The sequence below is a fragment of the Dipodomys merriami genome, unplaced genomic scaffold (assembly GCF_024711535.1).
Source record: "Dipodomys merriami isolate MVZ:Mamm:240054 unplaced genomic scaffold, mDipMer1.0.p SCAF_7, whole genome shotgun sequence".
Taxonomy (NCBI): Eukaryota; Metazoa; Chordata; class Mammalia; order Rodentia; family Heteromyidae; genus Dipodomys; species Dipodomys merriami.
This window is the reverse complement of record NW_027206290.1, coordinates 62911951-62935000: the sequence shown is the minus strand read 5'-3', so window position 1 is coordinate 62935000 and position 23050 is coordinate 62911951. Positions and strand designations below refer to the sequence as shown.

The 23050-nt window shown below is 40.6% G+C and overlaps 1 protein-coding gene across 1 annotated transcript in view; it reads left to right on the top strand.

Annotated features, from left to right (window-relative positions):
• The first annotated feature begins 4104 nt into the window (after positions 1-4104).
• Positions 4105-23050, top strand: part of Plcb4 (phospholipase C beta 4) — a 355705-nt gene continuing 336759 nt past the window's right edge. The window contains exon 1 of the mRNA XM_070006763.1: positions 4105-4208. The gene's annotated coding sequence lies outside the window, so the exon portion shown is untranslated. The remainder of the gene's footprint in view (positions 4209-23050) is intronic.

The following is a 23050-nucleotide window of genomic DNA, read 5'->3' as shown; positions in this document are numbered from 1 at the left end:
GGTTTGGGTTTGACTATTTAAAAGTTGGTTTACCAAGCCCTCCTAGTTGTACTACTACTGTATCCTTAGAACAAGTTCCTTCTTTCTGTACCTGCCCTAGGCATTTTTTCAATATGAGTCTTTCTACACGATCAAGTAGGCCATTTATAATCCTGTTCAACATCTTCCAATGGGTTGACATCATACTTCTATTAAAGTCCAAAGTCCCTTCTGTGTCCTTACAGGGCCTGGCCTCCTGCTGCTTCTGTGACTCCAATTCTGTTCACTCTATGCCTTGCTCAGCCACTCTGGCCTCCTTTCTCTTCCCTGAATGTAACAAGCACATGCTCATTTCACAGCTTTTGCTGTTCCCGCTGCTGGAAATGGTTTCCTGAGAATTTGCATCTATCTTCCCATTAATTTTCCACTCTCTTTAGAGAAGCTACTATTATCCAAAGCAGGAATTCCCACCCTCCAGCCCATTCCAGGAAGTTTTTTCCTTCCCATTTTTCCCACGGTTCTTAATTTGGGAAGTGTTAGCATTCTACTGTTAGCTTTCATAACTTGCCGCTGTCTGTCTCTACTGATAGTATTTAAGCTTCATAGGAGGGGTAACTTTTGTCTTTCACTTATCTTAACATCTTGGACAAAGAACAGTGGTTAGCACAAAGAAAGGTTTCAGAAATTTGTTGAATGAATGATTGCCTGAGGTATCATGAAGGGGAATCAACATGAATTTAAGATTTAGTATAAAACTAAGTTTCTATACCACCGATTCTATACCACAGCGATTCATTAAAAACATCAATATTACATGGATTGCATTTGAGTTTGCTGTGAGTTACTTTACCAATACATAAAATGATTGACCTAATGTATAAAATTTAGAGTGAGGTCCAAGACAAGGAGCAAAATTTTGGGAAACTGATACACATGGCAGATTAAAAAAAGGATTTTGCATATGCTGCCATTAAAAATGAGTGCCTTTCCTGTGCATTCAATCTAAATGAATGTACTTAAGTTTCTTTAGCCATTAAAAGATAGCAGTGAGGGAAAGGGGAACTGTTAGGACGATAACTGAAAAGGGGTGAAGGTGAGGCGCGGGTGGCTCATGACTGTAACCCTAGCTACCTACTCAAAAGAGACTCAAATCTGAGTCATGGTTCAAAGCCAGCCTCGGCAGGAATGGCCATCAGACTCTTAGCTCCAATTAACTACCTAAAAACCACAAGTGTGGCTATGGCTCAAAGTGATAGAACTCTAGCCTTGAGCAGAAAAGGTCAGGGACAGCAGGCAGCCCCTGAGTTTAAGCCCCATGACCAACCAAAAAAGAGTGGTAAACATAACATGTGATAGATATCATGTGACCTATCATGGTGCTACTTGTTCCCATAATGCCTTGGGCTCCTATTAAAACCTTTTTCTTTTCATAATGCCCTGGGTGTCTGCTCAATGGATGGAAAAAAGCCAGGACAGCACAAGCATAATCCATCAAGCAATCAGCACAAAGCTCAAAGGAAGAGATATGGGAGGAGCCTGCCCTCCAAGAGTACTCCTTGGGACTTCTCTTTGGATCTTCTCCTTTTGAAAAGTCTCACTATTTTCACTTTCAAAAGACTTGCTCTGGGAAGTGGCTCTGTGGTAGAGCACTCGCCTTGAGCTGAAGAGCGCAGGGACAGTGCCCAAGCCCAGAGTTCAAGTCCCACGACCACCCCCCCTCCCAAAAAAGAAGACTTGCTCTCTATGCTTTAAATACTTTTCCTGCCTTTCAATTTTTTACTGGCTAGAGAAAATAAACCTCATCCCTAGATGGTATCAGTTGGAAATATCTGGTTTGGGGCTTGCCCTTCCTTACCTTTCAAAGTAGAAGCTTGTTGCATGAAGAATCCATATAGAAATACCCTGTCATTGTCATCTGAATGAAGCCAGACTATACATGTCTGCAGCTGCTTTGAGTGGGTTCAAGAGAGACATCAGAGCTGCTAAGCTGATTTCAGTCCTAATTGAGGATTCACAGATGTTTGGGTTAATGAATAATTGTCTCAAATTACTAACTTTTAGTGTGTTTGTTACACAGCAAAATCTGTTATAGTAAGCTCAGCTGCATTATGTACTAAGCTAAATTCTATTAAAGACATTTAAGGGAAAAATTGTTAAGACATAGATTGTAGCTTATAGCTCATTTAGATCTGGGTGATATTTCTAGCTCATTTAGATCTGGCTATATATTACTAGCTGTATATTACTTCCAGGTTCTGTGGCCTGGGCAAATTGTGTAACCTCTCTTGAACCTTAGTTTTCACATACATAAAGAAGAGAACAGGCTTAAAAACATTATCTTTGTGCTACTCTAAGTCTCATCTAAAGAAAGCAACACAAACATGATATGGTAACTTACTAGAAATGCATGATCTCAGGTTTTACTCTAGGCCTGCTCAATATCTGTACTTTAATAAGATGCACAGGTAATTTGTGTGTCCATTATAGCTTAAGAAGTACTACCTGGTCACCCTGGCGTAGGCCCAAATCAACACATCTCGAAGAATCCTGAACAAAGAACTATCAGCTTTTCCCTGGGATCTGTTTTTCCCTTTCCAATCTTCTTGGGAAACTTGATCTAGGATATTTTTTCTTGCCTTCTTCACAGGCAGACAGACTGAGCTACCAAAAAGAGTTCCCCCACCCCACCCCACCAGGATTCAGCTAAAATTGTAATGTATTAGTTTAGCTGGAGAGTGGTTAGTGGACTCTCATCCTCTCTTGCTTAAAGATGCTCAGTGGGCAAACATTCCTTGGTTATCTTCCTGTCTTATACCTCCTGACCAAGAATGCACTAAGAGAATGAACCTTTCGCATCTTCAACTGCCTCTCCTTCCCCTGCTTCCCAGAGTCCCCCACCCCCACTTCCCTCCCCACACTCCCCCAACATGTGGGCGTGCACACACACACACACACACACACACACACACACACACACACACACACACACACACACACACACACAGAGTCAGACCCTTTCATTCTAGAGAGGCAGACCTGCTCAGGCGGCTGAGCATGCCCAGTTCGTCGGCGAGCATGGCCCCAGTTCCCAATGCGCAGGTGCCACGTCTCCGGGTTTTGGTGGCCGCCGGCTGAGAGGGAGGAGGCGGGTAGCCCCCTCCCGGAGTCCTTCCTAAAGCCTCTCCTACTTAGGGTCTGCACAAAGGGTTACGCTAACTAGATCAAAGGCGGTTAGGGCCTAAGTGCAGGGGTGATTTGGAGGTGCCCGGGGCTGTGGTTGGGCTCGGGGTAGTTAGTACCCTCCAGGACCCCTGGGAGCAGAGTCTGGGGGCGGGGTGCGGGGAGTGTGGCACATTTGAGGCTGCACTCGGGAGAAGACTTTTTGGGTCCACTTTATCTCTCTCTGAGGCTCAGCTTAAGCCTGGAAGTTAAAAAAAGAAAAAAGAAAAAAAATTAGAAAGGATCCCAGTAGTACTTGCTTTGGAAAATTGTTGCACGGATTAAATGAAGAAAAAGCGTTTAGAACAGTGCCTGGCACAGTATGTACACGCCTTATTTATTAAAAAACACAACAAAACAACACACAGAAAACAGCGCTGCCGCCTACCCCGGCCAGCGGCGCCGGGGCCCCGGCTTCGCGGTCTCAACCCCACTGCTCTTTCTACGCCCCCCGCGCCCCCACGGCCCTCTGCCAGCCTGGGCCCACCCCAGCCGGGTGTCCCCGGCCCCGGCTCGTGTTCCCGACGCACCCCGAACTCCAGGGAACTACCGGGGGAGACCCCCCGAGGAGCACTCACGGCCCCCCTCCGGACGCCCCACCCACGTTCTCCCAAAGCGCTCCGCCGCCCTCCACGGGGCTCAGCCCGTCCGGCGCCCCCTCCCCGCCCCGCGGGCTCCCAGCACCGCCGCTGCCGGCTCGGCCCCTGCCCACCCCCCCAAGCACAGCCCGGGCGCGCCGCACTGGGCATGCTCCGTAGCCCGGGCAGGTTGGGGCTGCGAGGCGACAGCTCGGGCTCCGGAGCCGGGAGGCGAGATAGAGGAGGGAGACTCGGGGGACCGGGGAAACCGGGCACAGCCCGGGAAGGGGAAGCAGTGGGCCAGGGGAGGGTGGCGGGGAGCGGGGTGGGGGGGCACGCTGAGCCCGGCGGGCGGTGCGGCGGGCGGGCGCTGCCCTGTGGGCTTGCCCGGGAAGGACCGCCGAGACCCCCCCACTCCCTTCATCTGCGGAGGTAAGGACCGCGCGGCGGGGAGGCGGGGAGGCGGGGAGGCCGGGGAGGGGGGCGGAGGCAGGCGGGAGGGCGGGACTGGGGTGCGCCGGGAGGGGGTTCGGCGGCGGCGCTCGATGGCGGGGAGGGGGTTAGTGGCGCCGGGAGCAGTTAAGTGAGCTGCACCGCAAACAAGATCTCACAGATCCAAGCGCGCGCGCGCGCACACACACACACTCTGTCACACACACACACACACACACACACACACACACACACACACACACACGGGGTCTCCAAGGCAGGCAAGGCGGCCGTGGTCGCGTCTTTGGCAGCAGCTCCTCCAAGCAAAGTGTGACAGGTAGGAGAAGACATTCCCGGATCCCGCCCCAAGGATGCTCCCGCCCGCCCCGGCCCGTGGCTGGCTGGGGGCTTGTTTGCTTTCGGAGGGTGCGTCCCGACCACGCGCGGGCTCGCGCGCGCGCGCACCCGGATGCCCGGTCGGGTTCCCCGGGTGCAGGTGCCCGGGTGCCAGACGCTCCGCGCGCGCGCGCGCGCGCACACACACACAAGGGAGCCAGGGGACCCCGTCGCCTTCCCTCCCTTTCCCAACCCCCCCTTCCCCCTCCCCGCCTCTGTTTGCCTGTAGTCATCTCTTACTGGGTTTTCCTCAGACTCTGAAACGTTCACCCTCTTCTGGACTAGAAATAGCTTGGCTCGACGTGTATCTGATTATTTTGGTTGGAAATAGTTGGCATCGTGCTAAGCATGTAAATGTGTGTGCGTGTGGGTCCTAACCTCTCTTGGGGACGTTGTAGAAATGGTGGACCCTTTTCCACTTAAAATAACCCTGATTGGTGCAGCACTTCGGGGGGGGGGGGGTTGCGGAGAGTGTCGGTCCGTGTTTGACCCTTCTAAAAGCGGATAACTGAAGGATAGTATAGGTGTCTTATTTTCAGAATTTTAAAGTTGCTTCTTTTTTTTCCTTTTCTTAACCAGTTAAGTCTTGTGTGTTTCTGAGTTTTAGACTTTGTAGACTGTGGAATCGAAGTATGAAAACATGGATTTCTCCAAGTTCCAAATGTGCCCCAGTGCAACTTTACCTACAATAATAAAACTATCATAAGACTAGTATTTTTCCCCCACAAAGAAAGGCAGATGTCTATTATATTTCCACAAATAACACATGCATTTGAGTGCTGCCTCCAACTTTTTCTTAAAAAAAAAAAGCCTTGTAGTGATTCTAGCTATTGTTCTGAAAACAAAGTGTTTGAGATTTAAGTTGTGGAAAAACTATTCATAGAAGGTCACCATATTTTTTAAGGCTTAGAATGGTCTATAAATTTAACGGTGTGTGGACATAGCTGTTGAATGATCTTGTTGGTTCTTAATGTCATCCAAGCATAGGCAACTGTGTAACAGCTCAAAATGGAATTGAACTTCCTCTTTAAAGAGAACTCAGATTCATAAAGGAAATATGACCAGGAAAAGCAACTGGTGACTTTAACCTAGGCATTCTCCAAGAAGGTTAAGACAGGGGCTGAAGAAATGTTCTCTTCAGTAGGAAAATTGTGGTGTGTGTGTGTAAAATGTTAACTTTTTTTTCAAGATGTTGGTTTGAAAACTGTATGATTGAAGTGACAAAGAATCTATTGGTTTATACTCTTCAAACTTGAGTGGTCTAAGTTCCTTGTCAAACAGAAGATCAAAAATCAGTTGGAGCAGGGTGGTGTAATCCCCAACTATGTTACATAATCTACTAGGTTGTGTTTTTCATATAACAGTCTTGCCTATTTTTCAGTTGCTGTATTGATCCATCATATCATCTTTCTTTTGAACTGGAGAAGTTTAATAAATGATTGCTTTCTTGGGAGAACACCTGCTTTTGTTTTTAAAAAATATCAGTTTTAAATGGGTAGCATTTTATCAGCATTTTAATGCATAAGTGACTTTTGCTTCTGGAATTAGTAACTCTTTGAATGTAACATAACCTCTATCTAAAGATCCCATGTATTGAATTAATGATTACGTTTCCCTCCAACTATATCATTCTTCAGTCTTCAGAACTTAGTTTTGATTTAGCTTTGATAATATCACTACCCAGCCCTGAATTAAATCTGAGGTGGAAATGCTATTCTGCAAGTAACTGTCAAAACAGAATTTCAAAGACTCTATTTGATCAAGGGTGCACATTCATGTCTGTTGGAATAATTCTACCTTTATTTTACAAGCGCACACCCCCGCAGAAGAGCTTTGTTCTCAAATACTCTTTGGAAAGTTTTATATTTGCGTGCCAGAGAAAATGTGAGTGATGTGAAACTACTTACATTCCCCAGAATCTTGAGGTGCTATGTGTGAGTCTTAGGAGGTGATGAAATACGGGAATTTAAAAAGTATTAACGGTCAGGCATCTGTGGCTTACTCCTGTAATCCTAGCTACTCATGAGGCTAAGATCTGAGGGTCGTGGTTTGAAGCCAGTCCAGGCATGAAAGTCCATGAGACTTATTTCCAATTAACCACCAAGAAGCCAGAAGTGGATATGTGGCTCCAGGGGCAAAGTGCTAGCTTTGAGTGAAAACCTAAGAGAAAGTACTCAGGGCCTGAATTCAAGCCCTAGTACTAGAATATGCACAGACAGACAGACAGATAGGCAAACAGATAGATACACACACACACACACACACACACACACACACACACACACACACACACACACACACACACACACACACACACACAGAGTGTTAAGGCTTAACAGAAAGCTTTTTGCAGAAATGGATTTTAAAAATTGTCTCACTTCTGAAAAACTGCATCGCAGCAGACTTGCAGAGACCAGTCCGTCCTTCTGGTGCTGCTGTTTTGTCTTTTCCAAGAACATATGTAGCTGTCTTTAGATTAGTATATATTGCTGCTGATTTTGGTAACATGGGACTGTTATATTCACAATCTCAATGAGTATGCCCCCCCCCATATTGCTAAATCCATTTAAAGATTAAGGATTAAAATTAAGAATTCAAATGATGACAATTGTCTTGTATTCATTGGTACCAGTCCTGGAAGTGAAAATGGAGGTGAATTGAGCTTTGTTTCTACTCCATTGTTGTCCTTGAATCCATCCCCCTTGGCGATGAAAACTCATGAAAGGCTGTGATTTAAGGCAGTTAGCTTTGGGCACAGGGTCTGGATTTCCAGTCCCAGTTCTTTCAAATCTAACTGCAAACTCAATTATCAGACTGCATGAACAGTATTTGCGGGCTACTTTTTTTTTTTTTGTAAAGTTAGTGAGTGGCTACCACATTTGCTTTTATTTTAAAGACTTTTAAACATGAAACTGTTCACATCTTATGCTGAGAATATATTATATCTTTTTGGATCAGAGCACATAAGTAATAGTGTCAGGCAGGAGTAGGCAGATGATATATTTCTCATGTTTCCTACAGTGTCCGTAGGAACTCAATATTTGAGTGAATTCAAATATTTTTGGGAAAGGTTATTCTTTGAAACCTGTAATTATTTATAGTAAGATTGGGACTAAGTTATTGACATTGGTGGTCACTTCTGATGTAAGGATGAAACAGCATGTGTGTTAGCACAGATGAGCCAGCTTTTTAATAAACTCTCATCACAGTGAGTTCCTGTAAGATCAAGAATTTCTGTGTTTGAAATGCAGAATTAGGTCAAGGACTAATGGCGGTGCTTTAATGAACACCATTGATATTTCATGTCCAGACTGAAATTCCTCAAGTAGTGACTTTTTCCATTTTATAATATGAATGTATAGACACATTCTATGTCTGCAGGAAACATACTCACCTACTGATAAATAAATACATTATATCTTTTTGGATCAGAGCACATAGGTAATAGTGTCAGCACTGATGGATTTCAGCTGTGGCTGTACAGTTTTGCTGTTGGCATTTAAATGTTAACCTTGTTTGCAAGGATACTGCTTAATACTTAGGGCTGCCCACTCTACATTTTCCTGTTTCCCTGTCAGGCTTAGGAAAGAGACAGAATAACCTTGCATAGTATGCATAGTATTTGCTTTTTCTGTTTAATAGTTTTTCTTCTGATAAGCCTGATACTATGAAGCAGAAATACTTTCTCAACTTGTAATATCACTTATCTAGTAACACATTCGAATGATATAAAGGTTTTTCATTATCTAGAGGCTGTTGCCCCCCTCCCCAAATATATAAATGCGTTTGCTTCTCCTGCAGTGGGTAGAGGTAGACTAGGTAATAATCTATTACTGGAGTGGGTGAATGAGAGGTTGTATTGTCTTTGTTGGATTTAATCCTGCTTTCAAAATAACCAACCGAGAATCAGTTTTATTTGCAAAGTCTGTTTTTCACTCCATTGCAAGCACAACCTGTGAAAACTCATTTTCTCAATGTCTATCTTGTTGCTCATGTGTTTGGGTGCTTTCTTCTCTGCTGAAGGTATAATCAAGTTCCTAGAGGAGATGAAAGTCATATTTGCCTTCCTTTCAAGTCTCATCTAAGAAACTATTATGTTTAGGGCAATGAATGACCAGCTATTTACATGTAATCCACTTTAAGGAATCAAAACAGTTGAAAGAGGCCATAAATCAGAAGGTTTTCCTCTGGACACTTTTCTCATCTAGTACTTACAAAGTCTTTGGTGAGCACATGCACAACACATGACTACAAGATAATGTTATCTTCTCCCCTAGTGTGGGAGTCTCCTTCATAGCTCTTCTCCCATGATCCTTTGGGGAATTCTACCTTCTACTATTGAAACAGTTTGGGGCCAGGAAAATCATTACTTTAGGATGTATTACTCTTCTGAAGCACGTTTTCCCTCCTAAACAATTAAAAGATGTTTTGGTTCCTTGGCATGAAGAATCTTAAGTGGACATTTCGGTTGAAACTGGAAGAAAAATGTCCCTCAAACCAATGATAAGCAGCTCATAAGCGGAGAAGACATAGACCATTTATTTTGCATTTGAATTCTCCTTTCTTCTACTAGGACAGGCATTTTTCACCTCAGGTCCACCCCATAAAAGCTGGAGGATGCAGTTTAATGGGTTCATGAGTGTTGCTGGCAGGTTTTTATTTGTACTTACTTCCAAGTGACAATTACCGCAGGACTTAGAGGCATTGCTAGACCTTGGTGTTTAATGGGTTCAGAAGTAACAAGTATTACTGTGTTGTGGGTCCAATTTAAAAATTTTTATTGTGATACATATATTTTAATATGATTTATTTCTAATGTATCTGTAAGTAATTGTATGTGTTTAAAATATGCTCCAAAGGCTTTCTAACAGGGTTAGAAAGGAGGTCCAAGACCCACACAAGGTGATACACATCAGCTCTAGAAGTGGTCCCTCTGGGAGGTGGTCAGTGGACAGATGGACAGATGCTAATTGCATGCTGGGTTTGTTTTCAATAACATAGAGCTTCTGAGACCTTCAGATCTTCAGACACTGGGATCAGGGAGTCTTGACCTGTAATCCTAACAATGTGCTGTACCAGCCATGTGACCCTGGGCATAGGCTTTGAGCCTTAGTTGTCCCATGTGTACAAGAAGAATAAAGATCTAGGCTGAAGTGCCCTGGACTGCATGCTAAATGATCCAGGGTACTGTAGTAAGTGCTGCTGCTGCAGCTTTCTGCCTTTCCTCTTACAAGTGCTGTTAGTATTATCACTCATGCTATTTATTTTCCAAATGGCACTGATGTATCCGTACAGACCAGTTGGAGGATTTATTTTTATTTTTTTTATTCAAAGATTTCGCAGCCCTCCACTGGCTCCTTGGAAATGCTATATCTTTCTTTGGACCTGTTTCCCTGTGACTTCATTTCGATAGAGGAAACTAGCACTAGCTCCTAGTCTCCTATCTCTGATGGAGTTGTTATTTTCTAAGCATCTGTATCTCCTATCTAGGCTTTTCTTTCTTCTTTGGTTGGTTGTGGGACTTGAACTCAGGGCCTGGGCACTATCCCTGAGCTTTTTTTTATGCTCAAGAGTATCACTACCATTTTGAGGCACAGTGCCACTTTCAGTTTTCTGGTGGTTAACTGGAGTCTCACAGACTTTCCTGGCCAGGCTGGCTTCGAACCACAATCCTTAGATCTCGGCCTCCTGAGTAGCTAGGATTACAAGTATGAGCCACTGGCACCTGAATTTTTTTAAGACTATATTCATTGTCTTATGAGCCTAAAAGAGAGAACTATCTACTAGAAGATTTGGGGATCACTGATGTTTGTAGGGTACCATGGCTCTCGATCATCATAGGTCTTCAGTGGGAGCACTTAGCTTCCCTACTTTGAACAATAATACACAATGATAGTAAAACAAAATCACAGACAGTCATTGACAATTGCAAAAAGTCACTTCAGTTACTCCCTCACTCCCAACAAGCCTTTTTTTGGTGAGTACCACTGGTCTCTTCAATTTACACTGAGGAAACTGACATGAAGAAATTAGGTTATTCACCCCAGGGAGTTAAAATCCAACTTTTTCCCCCTCTATAACTTACGCTGGTTAGACAAAGACACTCATGATCCTCCTGTGTCAGCTTCCCCAGGCTGGGATTCTAGGCCTGTACTACCACACCTGGCCTACTACCATAGCTTTGGGTTACTTGCCATTCAGATATACATGCTACAGAAAGTTTTGTTTGTTTGAAAGTTGGGTGAAGTCACAGCTAAGCTTCTGGCATTGCAGCTGTGAGGATGGAACTGAACTGGCAGATGAGGATAAGGTCTGAGTCACCGTTTCATTGTAGGAGCTTTCCTTTCTGCAGTTACATGGGCTAACAGTCTGACAGGGAGGTTACTGCAGGATAATTGGGATCCTAAACATGAATTCTAGCTTTCTCAGGGACCTGTGCTTTATCTGACCAACTTTCTCCTGATTTCATTGCGTTTGGCATTGTCTCTGATGCCACTAGTGACCAGCTAAGTAATTTGCACAAGAGTTATTGACTGGGTTTTAGATACCTTAAGGAGTCATGTGGTGCTAAGTCCCTCTCAGGAGAGCAGCTGCAGGGCAGGTAATGTCTCATCAGATTTCTACAGGTGGGTCTGGGACTCAGCCTTGCCAACAGCTATACATTTTCAAGAGAAGCTTGAACTCCAGATTTATTTGGAGCATTCATCCAGGGATATTTCAATCTCCTCAGTTATATATCCTCATTTACATATATTTGGATGCAATTGAAAATAAAGACAAATGTGTCAACCCCTGGTGTGGCCAAACCAAACTCATCTGGGAAATAAAGTTAACCCCCCTGCCCTAACTCCCATTTTTGAGGTTTTTGTCGAGTGGAATGCTCAGAAACATGCTCAGAATGCTCAGAAAAAAAAACACATTACTTTTGTTTGACATTGTTTTTAATGTATTTATGATTCAATTGCAAACGTTGTTATGGTCTTTCATTTTGAGAGTGAAAGGATTTCAGATTCTGAATTTCGGCTTGATTTTTTTTTCTGCTATTTCCCCCAAGATGTTAGCAAAATATACACCAAGCTGAGAGGGGTAGGGCATAGTTTTCTAGTCTATGGCAGTCCTTTAATCTATGAATACCTCAACGTTGAGAGATAGGCAGATTCACTAATGGGGACTTGGAGATTCTCTGGCCTGCATCACTGACTTCAGCTCTAACCAGCCACAATTTTCCCTCTGCTATTTGGTAGTTGCTATATTTGTTCGGAGTGAATACAAGGTTTCTGCAGGTTAGTGTTTCCAGGTGCAATCCACTTAAAAGCCCTCATTTTCCTTGACGCAGAGATCACCCTCGATACAAATGAAATCCTACTCCCTGTGAGAAAGAGTGTTTTTTTCTTCTCCCTTCTCTACAGCCTCCCTGGATAGAGAACCATCCACACAGTGGAGAGAGCCTTTTTCCCCTCTTCTGTGTGTGAATTTACATATAGCAGCACATAAACAGTTTTCTTCCTTATTATAAAAACTGGGTCATTCTCTGTACGCTTTCCTTTAACTTGCTCCCTGTCCTTAACTGGAGATTTTGTCATGGTATTGTATTTGTTATCTTTGTTCTTCCTAACATTGTGTACAATTTGGTAGGCTGTCCATACCATGTTTTGACCATTTCTCTATTTTCACTATTGCAAGTGGAAAGATTGAAGATCTTTTCTCATTAGGCTTTGTGCACACATGTGAAAATTTCCTGCAGTTAAATTCCAAGAAATAGAGTTATTTGGTCCTAAAAGTTTGTACATTTTAAATTTTGAGAGAGCACTGTCAAACTGCCTCTGAAAGAAAGAAAGAAAGAAAGAAAGAAAGAAAGAAAGAAAGAAAGAAAGAAAGAAAGAGAAAGGAAGGAAGGAAGGAAGGAAGGAAGGAAGGAAGGAAGGAAGGAAGGAAGGAAGGAAAGGTCTCTGTGAAACTTCTGTCTCTCACAACCTCAGATTATGCAACTGTGTCTTCTAAGTCAAGCATGATCTACAATGGTTACACAGTTCTATTAACTCAGTCAGATTCCAGTGACTTTAAAACATAGACATAGAATGTTCTTAAAATTCCTTGAGAAGATCATACTTAATAAAAAAGAATTTGCTATTTAAGAGGCTACTGGAAAAGCCCCACAATGCAGAGATATCTTTTTTGTTGTTGTTGTTGGTCATGGGGCTTGAACTCTGGGCTTGGGCGCTGTCCTTGAGCTGAGCCACTGGCACCTGGCAAGTCAGAGATATCTTGTAGAGTTGGAGTGGAAGAGTTTCTGCAAAATTCTTGACCTCTGTCTAAAAGGACATGTCATATGTACCTTGGAATATGTGCACAGAGTACTGTGGCCTTGCATAGGCCACACAGAACAGAGGATGATCTTCACCTGGGACAGTTAATTTCAAAGTTGAGAATCTTGCTCAGGTGTATTTGTAGCTTTAGACTTTCTAATACAGTTAGCTTTTTGTATCCATGGATTCTAAACGTATTGGTTCAAATAAACCACAGATTGAAAATATGTGGATAAAAATTGTGTCTTTACTGAATATGAACAGATTCTCTCCTTTTTTCTTCTTCATTTATTTTTGTTGCTGTGCTGGGGATTAAACGCAGGGCCAGCTACTTTATTAATTAGCTTCATCCCTTGCCTTAGACATTTTTCCTTATCATTATTTCCTAAGCAATACAGTGTAATAACTGTTTTCATTGCATTTAATTATATTATATATTATAAGTAATGTAGAGATGATTAAAAGGATATAGGAGGTGTACATAGATTACAGGTCATAGGCAAACAATGTACCATTTTATATAAGGGAGTTGTGTATCTGTGAGTGGTTATGGAATTAAACCCTTGTGAGTATTGAGGAATGATTGTACTTAATTAAGAATCTGCTTTATCCTCTTAGAGAATTAGAAAATTCCAAGATAATGCTGTCTTACCATGAGTCTTTATTTATAGATACCTGGAGTTAATTTCCATGATGTTAAAAGCAATATGTAGGCAAGTAACTCTGTAAATTGGAAACTGCACAACGTTTTCATTTAGAGAAAGATTTGAAAAAAATCTACAAAATCTAGGTCACTGATTTGAAACTTCTTTTAGAAGTGACATAATTGTTATCAATAATGTAAATCCAATTATTGGTTACATTTCAGAATTTTATGATGTATGTGTCATAGTATCATGGTTAGTAAATCTTGATGTGGATAAATGGCAGGAAAATGAAATCTTGTTTCTGTTTTCCACAATGGGTTTTGGTCTTTTATTGGTTCTATTTCTTTAAGAAAAATTCTAGGGCTGGGAATGTGGCTTAGTGGTAGAATGCTTGTCTTGCATGCATGTAGCCCTGTGTTCAATTCCTCAGTAACACATAAACAGAAAAAGCCCAGGAGTATCACTATGGCTCAAGTGGTGGTATGCTAGCCTCAAGCAAAAAGAAGCTCAGGGGCAGTGCCCAGGCCCTGAGTTCAAGCAAAAAAAAAAAAAAAAAAAAAAAACTGAAAGAAAGAAAGAAAAATAGATAGATAGATAGATTCTGGTTAGGTTGGCAATGACATCCACATTCTGATTGTATGCCTTCTGCATGTTTATTTTTGCAGCACATTGCCAATTGTAGAAATATGGTAGGATTCAGTCATATTTCCTTGGCATCGAAACCTTGCGTATTCAAGGAAAGTCTGTGCTGGGTTTTACTAATGGAAATGCTATATCGTGTTTCACAGTTTACAGACAATATCCTTAGATAATATCCATCCAAGCCCAATAAAGAAGTGCCACCTGGTAGTACCCTTTTTCCTTTTCTTTTTTCTTTCGGCAATACTTGGGATTGAATTTAGGACTTGCATTTGCTAGTCAGGAACTATACCATTTCACCCACACATTCACCTGCTTTTTCTATTGGTTATTTTTGAGGTAGGGTCTTGCATTTTATATCATACTAGACTAAGCTGAATTCTCCTTCTGTGTGCTTTCCTGTGTCTCTGGAGATGACAAGCATATTCAGCTTTCCCATAATCAGGATAATAGGTATGTACCAAGCCTAGTCATTGGCTGAGATGAAGTCTCATAGATGGGGTCATATATAGATACATATAGATATATATGTACAGGAAATTGAACTCAGGATGCCACACTTGGTAGGCTAGTGCTCTACCAGTTGAGCCATGCTTCTAGCCCTGCTTTTTCCTTGGTTATTTTGGAGATGGAGCTTCAAAGACTTTTCTGCCCAAGCTGACTTCAAACCACAATCCTCTAGCTCTCAGTCTTCTGATGATCTAGAATTATAAGGTTGAGCCACGCCACTGGGTCTGGTGACTCTCTAATCCTGTGTCTTCAGGGTCTTGCTAGGGAGCAGATAGCATGTGGAAATCTATCTTTGAGGGGGGGCTCAAAAAAGGAACTCTTCTCTGATTATATAAAATAATATTTATTGACATGAACTCCAGGAAGTGGGAACAAGAGGTTTTGTCCCCCCTATGTTGCTTTAGTTTTCTTTCCTTTTTGTCTTGTTTGTTATCTGCCTTTGTGAGGGTAAAGAGGGCCACAGTAATGGAGGGACAAAGGGTGAACACATGCAGCAGTGGTACTCACTGGATACTATGTTGAAAATGAACACACAACTTGTAGGTGGGAATGGGAGGGAAAAACTGGGAGAGAGAGAGGGAATCTGTGGCATTGTCCAAAAAGAAATACGCTCTTTACTTGATTTAGGTAACTGTAATTCCTCTCTACATCACCTTTATAATAACAGTAAAAACTCAAAAAAGAAAAGGTCCCGAGAGAAAAAGTTGGCAAATAAATATGGAGAGGCAAGTGGCAGTCCTCACCTACATCCCTCCTGGAACAAGGTAGATGTGGGTAAAAGGTTAGGCCAAGGTCAAAAGTCTGTGGTCTGGTTTTGTGGACGAATTAGCTGCAGCTGTGATAATCACATTGAAAGTTGGGAATGTTTCATAGTGTTACATGGTTCATGCATCATTAGAATTTTTGGTGTGCCTTAGAGTAACTTTTAATCAATTTTAAAAATTGATTTTAGCCTGGGCACAATTCACAGTTGTAGTTAAACTATTCAGAGGATAGACATCTAGATGATTGTGGTTTGAAGCTTACCTGGACAGAATTGTGACAACCATCTCCAAAATAATCACAAAAAGCAGGGGTGGAGGCATGGCTCAAGTGGTAAGTCACGAGCCTCCCAAGCCATCCTTGTAAGTTAAAGTCCCCGAGTTTAAATCCTAGTGCCAGCAAAAAATAAAAAAAATAAAAAAAATAAATATATATATATATATATATCTGAATCAGTCAATAAAAATTGTTTTTAATGTCATTTGTAATGTGAAATGCCTAGAATGAGAAATCTTATGTATTATATGTGATGTACCCAAACTGTAGACTTAGAGCTAGAAGGGATTCATAAAGTCTGTCAACATAGAATTAGATACCTAAGATATAATTTCTTTGTTTTTAATATTTTATGAAAATATTTTATCTGAAATGTCAGGTACCTGGGGGAAGAGACTAGAATGAAATTAAGGTTATTAACAGTAATTTTCTTTCATAGAAGTCAATTTAACTGAATCATTAGCATCACTAAGTAGAAATGAACAAGCTGTATTTTCCCATTTGTTCAGTGTGGCAGTGAAAATCCGAGACACCTGAATCATGTATTCTCTTGTTTTCCTGCTCCTTTTGTTTGAAAAGGTGCAGACTGCTCTGTTTGGCTTGTGTGTTTGTCCTTCTCTAACAAGCAGTGAAACTTGATTAGAATCATGAAACCACACTGCTGAAAGGAGTTCATCTCTTTCTTACATCCAAATCTTACAGTATAAGGAAACAGAGCACTAGCTGTTAGCAGAGTTGATGACTCTGGGAAAGTCACATCATCACTCTTATCTGAAGGAATCACACTGCATTAATTAGTTTTTGCCAGGACCTTCTTAGTCGTTGAAGTCCCTGAGTCTGAGAGCATGATTTTTCCTTACACACACACACACACACACACACACACACACACACACACACACACACACACACACACACACACACACACACACACACACACACACACACTTATTTTTACATATTACGGAAGAGATTCATGTTTCTACCACCCATCCCTTACAATGGTATTCTCTGGAAGTTTCTACATTACTCTTGGTGCTCCTTACTCTGTTAACACCTTCTTCATGAGATAGTGCACTGACTTCTACAATTCTTAAAACCTGATTCATGGAAGTTCTTTTTATCCATGACTTCTGTTTGAGCTCCAGATTCATCTCTTCTGGTAGCCATGTGGACCTTGCAGTTGTGTGGGTGCTTTCAAGTCATAGTGTTCAAAAGACATGTCCTCAGTTTCACCCCATATATGTGTCTTACCCTGGGTTCTAGAACTTCATTTGTATCTCTTTTCTGTCTGCTTTTCTCCAGCCAATCCTATGCTGCTAACTAAATTTATACCTTTGTTGTTTCGTGTCTTGATTGTTCCAAGAATTTTCAGTCCACTCCCTTACCACCATTCATCCATCATGTATTTTACTGGCTATTAAAGGACCATCAGACACTTTTAATAGTGATGGAGTTGCCACTTTTGTTCTCTGGTTTACAGTTTATTGGAGAAGTCAGACATGTAAATAAATACTTTATAACTCCACATCTTTGCCCCTTGATTCCATTCTCCTCACTCAACTGAAGTAATTTAAGAAAATAAATCTCATTATATAGCATTATCTTTGAAATACTTCAACAGCTCCCTGTTACTTTAGAGATTGATTTCTATTTCTCTAATTTGTCAAAAATAAACCATTCATGACCTGATCTCTGCTACGAAGTTTTAACTCCTTCCTTTGCTTCACTTGCGCTCAGACTTATGTAAAAAAAAAAAAAAGATGTAACAGTCCATAATGACTTTGCTGACTTTGTATTCCATCCCCTAATTTAACTAGCTGAATTCTACAGATCTTCAAAGACCCTGGATAGTGTCCATCTTCTCTGAAAAGCCATCCTTGTTTTCAGTCTCAGCCCTGATCAGTGCCTCATCACTGACCTCCTGTTGGATGTATTGCAAATTTTAGCCACTGGCATAACTCTTGGGGAATGGAAAATTCTAGTTAGTGCAAGACTCTGGTGCCAACTCTGAAATGCATGAATATTTAAATGCCATTATTGAAAACTCTTCACAGAAGAGAAGCTAGAAAAGCAATGGTCTATAAACAAAAGAAACACCATAATTAATAAAAATGAAGCTAAGTACAGACTTATTAAAGAGGAAAAGATTTTCTATGATTATTTATACTGGTCCCTGAAAAGGAGCAGAGTGATCCATTTGGGAAGATGATCAGTAATTTGAAAATTCTGTATTCATTATTTATGCTAACAGAACCCCTGACATTGTAATATATTAGCAATCTACATCTAGAGTAGATATTTCCCTGAAGATAATTTGTCATTTATTCTTGGTGGACACACACACACACACACACACACACACACACACACACACACACACACACACACACACACACACACAGTTTTTTGTTTTCACCATATAATTAAGTTTCATTTTAAACAGATCATGCTTATTTTTAATGCTCATTTTAATAGTATAATATAGCTTTGAATCAGAAACATTTTTTACTTCAAACTTGGCTAGAATTTTAGGGGGAGATTATTTAATTTGATTATTTTATTAAGTTGGACTTTTGGTAATTTACAGTGTTTTATATATATTTTCAAAATGACCTGAGACAATTTCAGTGCCAACTAGAGAAAGCTATTAATTAAAGGGAAATAGTCTGCTGAATACTGTTTGTGATGGAGCATGTTTTATAGTTCCAAATCAGGAGGCAGCATTTTGCTTTTAATGGTTTGAATTTTGTGAAAAATGACTTTCACCGTTATAACCAGAGTCCTTCTCCTAAGCTTAGAGCATTAATAATATTGGAGACATTTCATCTTCACAATTTGGCATCTTTTTGGTTTAACAAATTTCTCAAATGTGCTGGCTGAGTATGTTAATTATTAAATATATTGTTATTCAAGTTTCAATGGAGACAACATTCAGAAGGATTGAAGTTTAGTTTTTAGGGTTTTTTTTGCAGCTGTTCAGAAAATACTTCACAATAACATTTGGAAACACAGAAGATATTTCCTTTTATTTAGAGTCTTTTGGACCTGTGAGGTCCTCTGAGAATCGTAAGTCTGGCCTCATTCTGTCCGTTTTTCATTCCCTTTGAAGGAATTTCAAAGTAACTGGTTTAAGTTCTTCTCCATCTGTCATTAGTAATATACAGGGGATTTCTCCTGCAGCTACCAGAGAGAAAGAAAGAAAATGAAACGAGAGGATGATTTGGGTATTAATTCATATCCTGAAGGCGACTCTACCAGAACCAAGCTCTTCTCATCTGTCTAGTTACATGTTAATTTTTATTTTCTAATCTTGGATGTTATACGCAGCATATACCGACAGGTTTTCCGTAAAGCTTGTTTGCCAGGAGGAACCCGCGTCTTGATTAGGAGCAGCAGATTTCTTTTGAAAAACCTTCTGGAAGTGTTTCACTTTGTATTGAATGGAGGTGCTCCCAGGTTTGTTGGAGAGGGGACAGCATTAATTAACTGGGAAGGTATACCTTGCTTTCCACCAGGGTTTCTGCCTATCTCTTGGTATAGGTACGAACATCCTTCAGAATGGAAGTCTCTCTCCCTCTCTCTCTCTCTCTCACATACACGCGCGCGCACGCGCGCGCGCACACACACACACACACACACACACACGCCCCACAGGTAAATGGGGTAAACTATGGAGGGAGGTGAGAGAAGGCATGCTGATGAAGTGGAGTTAATTCGTCTATATGTCTCATATTTGCAAGGAGTCTTTGCCATATTTTACAATACTGTGATCTCCCCAAACACCTCATGACCGAACTAAAAATTCCACAGTCCTTTGGGCATACGCAATGTGCCTGGGCCTTAGAATGACCACCCTGTTTCACTGGGTATCATGACCTAGCCTTACTACATTTGGTCCTAAGAAAGCAGACCATTAAAACATTTATTTGACATTCACAGGTTGATTAGAGATACAAGTAGGGCTCTGGAATAAAAGTGATGTGAATGTACACCGCTCTGTCTGCAGCTGTTTATGTACAGAGGACACAGTGAGTTAGTAGCAGTCTTGCAGCCTACGAGCTAGGCCTCAGTAGGAAACACGCTTGCTAACACCTTCGCCATGGACTTCCAGCTTCCACAACTGTGAGAAACAATTTTCTTATGTATTTTTTCTACTGTATTTTTTTGTATGGCAGTCACAAAAAAAAACCTCTTTTTTTAAAAAAAAAAAACATGTCTGAAAGTAATCCTATTGAAATAGTAACCAAAAAACAATATATGACAGAACAAAAGAGTATAAATAATTTGTCAGTGCTGTTTCTTTTTGAATGAATTTTACAAATGCTGTCACTAGAGTACTCATGAATCTATGCCTTCCCTGTTTATTTATTTAGTGTTCAATATCCTACCACTGATGTGTGTGTGTGTGTGTGTGTGTGTGTGTGTGTGTGTGTATACAATCACACATCCACACTGAAGCTCCCTCAGGCTGAAGGTGCCTAATTTTCATTTCTCATTAACCTTCCACAATATTTGATACAAAACAGGCACTTTATATTTACTTGTTAATAATTTATTTAAAGGAATGTACTTGGCAATTTAGGAAAACAGAACTGGCAAATCAGACTATTAGTATAATAATATAAAAACTTGTAGGCTTCTTTATCATTTCCAGACATTAATTTTTATGTTTGAACACATATTACCAATTTCAAAAGATGATTTTGTCTCAAGTTAGCTTAGATGACAGAGTGTTTATTGGTTTTCAGTGAGCTTTTATATTACTTTTTTTCATGGGCAGAGAGGAGATGAATGATGCATTTCTTCTAGTCTGTTTCTGCCTATTTTTCTTATCTGAGTTTCACATACTTTAATGCATCTAAAAATTGAAACATGTCATGCATCTGAGCTTAAATCTCTTTACATGATTAACAAGTTGAATTATTGCCTAGTTTATAATTTGGTAAATAACATTTTACTTTCTGTATTTCTCTGGGATAGTTTTCTCAAACAAAATTACAGTTGTGTTGGCTTTTTGTTCTTAGTATTTCAAAAATAGTCTGGAAATAATTTAATTTTGACTTAGTTTATTGGAACTTTCTCTTTGTCAATTACTAATAGGGAAGTAAAATATTGGAAGTTACAAAATAGGAAAGATGCCCGTTAAAGGTTTATATTTATTACATATTTGTCATCTACAAAGACATCTTAGAAAGCATTATATGATATGTTTTAAATAACAAAGGACTACAATAAATTTTCTTTTTCATAATATTATTATTTGAGTGAGACTCTGAGGTGTGATGGTGCTATTTTGTTAGTTAAATCATGTGGAAATTTCATGGTGTAGGTGTATGTTTTCTTTAAAATACTTTACCCAGAGAACATAACAGCTGCATAGAATGGGGTCAGGATAATAAGTTGTCTAGCTTCTTTTGTGTTGTCTAGTTTCCTTTGTGTATGTGTATAAAATTTTAGTGATTCACCTGAATGTATATGCTCATGTGAATGTATTTGAATACATTGATTATGAGCTATATGGCTTTTTCAAATGGCCACAATTCATTCTCTCTCTTCTCCTGCTCTGTCTCATGTGTGTGTGTGTGTGTGTGTGTGTGTGTGTGTGTGTGTGTGTGTGTGTGTGTGTGTGTGTGTGTGTGTGTGTATGTGTGTGTGTGTTGGTCCTGGGGCTTTAAACTCAGGCCCTGGGTGCTATCCCTGAGAGTTTTGCTTGTTTGAGACTAGTGCTCTACCACTTGAGCCACAGCTCTACTTCCAGCTATTTTTGAGTACATTAATTGGAGATCAGAGTCTTATGGGCTTTCCTGCCCTGACTGCCTTTGAACCTTGATCCTCAGAGCTCAGCCTCCTGAGTTGCTAAGATTACATGCATGAGCCATTGATGCCCAGCCTCATTTTCAATTTTAAAACTAAATTTGTACAATAGCTAGCATACAACAGACTCTTTGATATGTCCTAATATTACTATGTAAGATGAGGACACTGGCTATATGCTGTTCTGCAACTTCTTTTCCTTATTTCATTTTTTTAATATTCTATTTTGGATTTGTATGCATTCTGCTGTTTCTAAATTTGATATTTAAGCAATGCATTTTTTAGCATTAATTATCAAGTTTTGTCTTAGTCTTAAATTTCATGTGGTTACATAAGGCAGTATAAATGGGCACTATCTACCTTGCCGACAGACAAGACATCTACTTTCCCAGGTTGAAAGTATACTGATATAGACTGTAACCTTGACATTTAGAATAGCTGAGTAGGTTTTTGAAAAAATAGAGCCCAGTGTGATTGAAAATACCTTTTCCTATGATATCTTCAATTACATGATAAAATAATCCAGAACATAATCAAGGGTCATAAACATTTTGTACAGGAATTGATCTTAGACAGGACAGATTTCCCCAATGGGAATAGTTTAATGTCTGAAGAATCTTCCACCATGTGGAAGGTTGGGCATGCAGTCCTGAGAACATGATACTTGAACCACAAAATGAGGAATGGCTCTTTTTTTTCCTTTGAGCAGAATGTTATGATTAAATTTTTTAAGGGATATTTAAAAATGTGTCCATTGCATGACTCAATTTGGAACATAAGAAGTGATAGCAATTAAATTATCATTGAAATTCCCACCCTGCTGTCATTGCTCACTTTGATCTCACAACTTTACGGAGAGGGAAAGATATTATAACTGTAAAATGTGACACAGACACCCCCTCCTTCCAAAACTCATTTATCTGTGTACCAGTTCTGTCATTCCCTGTGGCTTTCTCTTCCACAGCTTTTGTTGCCTGGCTACTGAGTTGATGGGTTTGACCAAATAGATTTTTTTTTTTTTTGCTGAACAAGCTCAGATTAGAGGTCCTGGTAAGGTTTTTGTTTTGTTTTGTTTTGTTTCTGAGACCCTGAAAAGGAGATTATCAGGAGTAACTAGTAGCTGGCCATTGTTCTATGACCCATGTCCACCTCACCTACGTTTCCTTTTACTGTTGAGTAAAGGACTTAGGCTAGCTTTTTCTTTCAAGTCTACTGTATTATCATGAAGTTCCTTTTCTTCTCTTGTAAAGCTCTACATTAAAGTCTATTTTGTACTTTTTTTCTTTTTTCTTTTTGTACCGGCTCTGTGGCTTGAACTCAGGTCTTGGGGATTGTCAGTGAGCTTTTGTGCTCAAGGCCACTTTTTTGCTCACCACTTGGACCACAGCTCTACTTCTAGCTTTTGTGGTTAATTGGAGAATCTCATGGACTTCTGCTCAAGCTGGTTTGGAACCACCATCCTCAGATCTCAGTTTCATGAATAGCTATG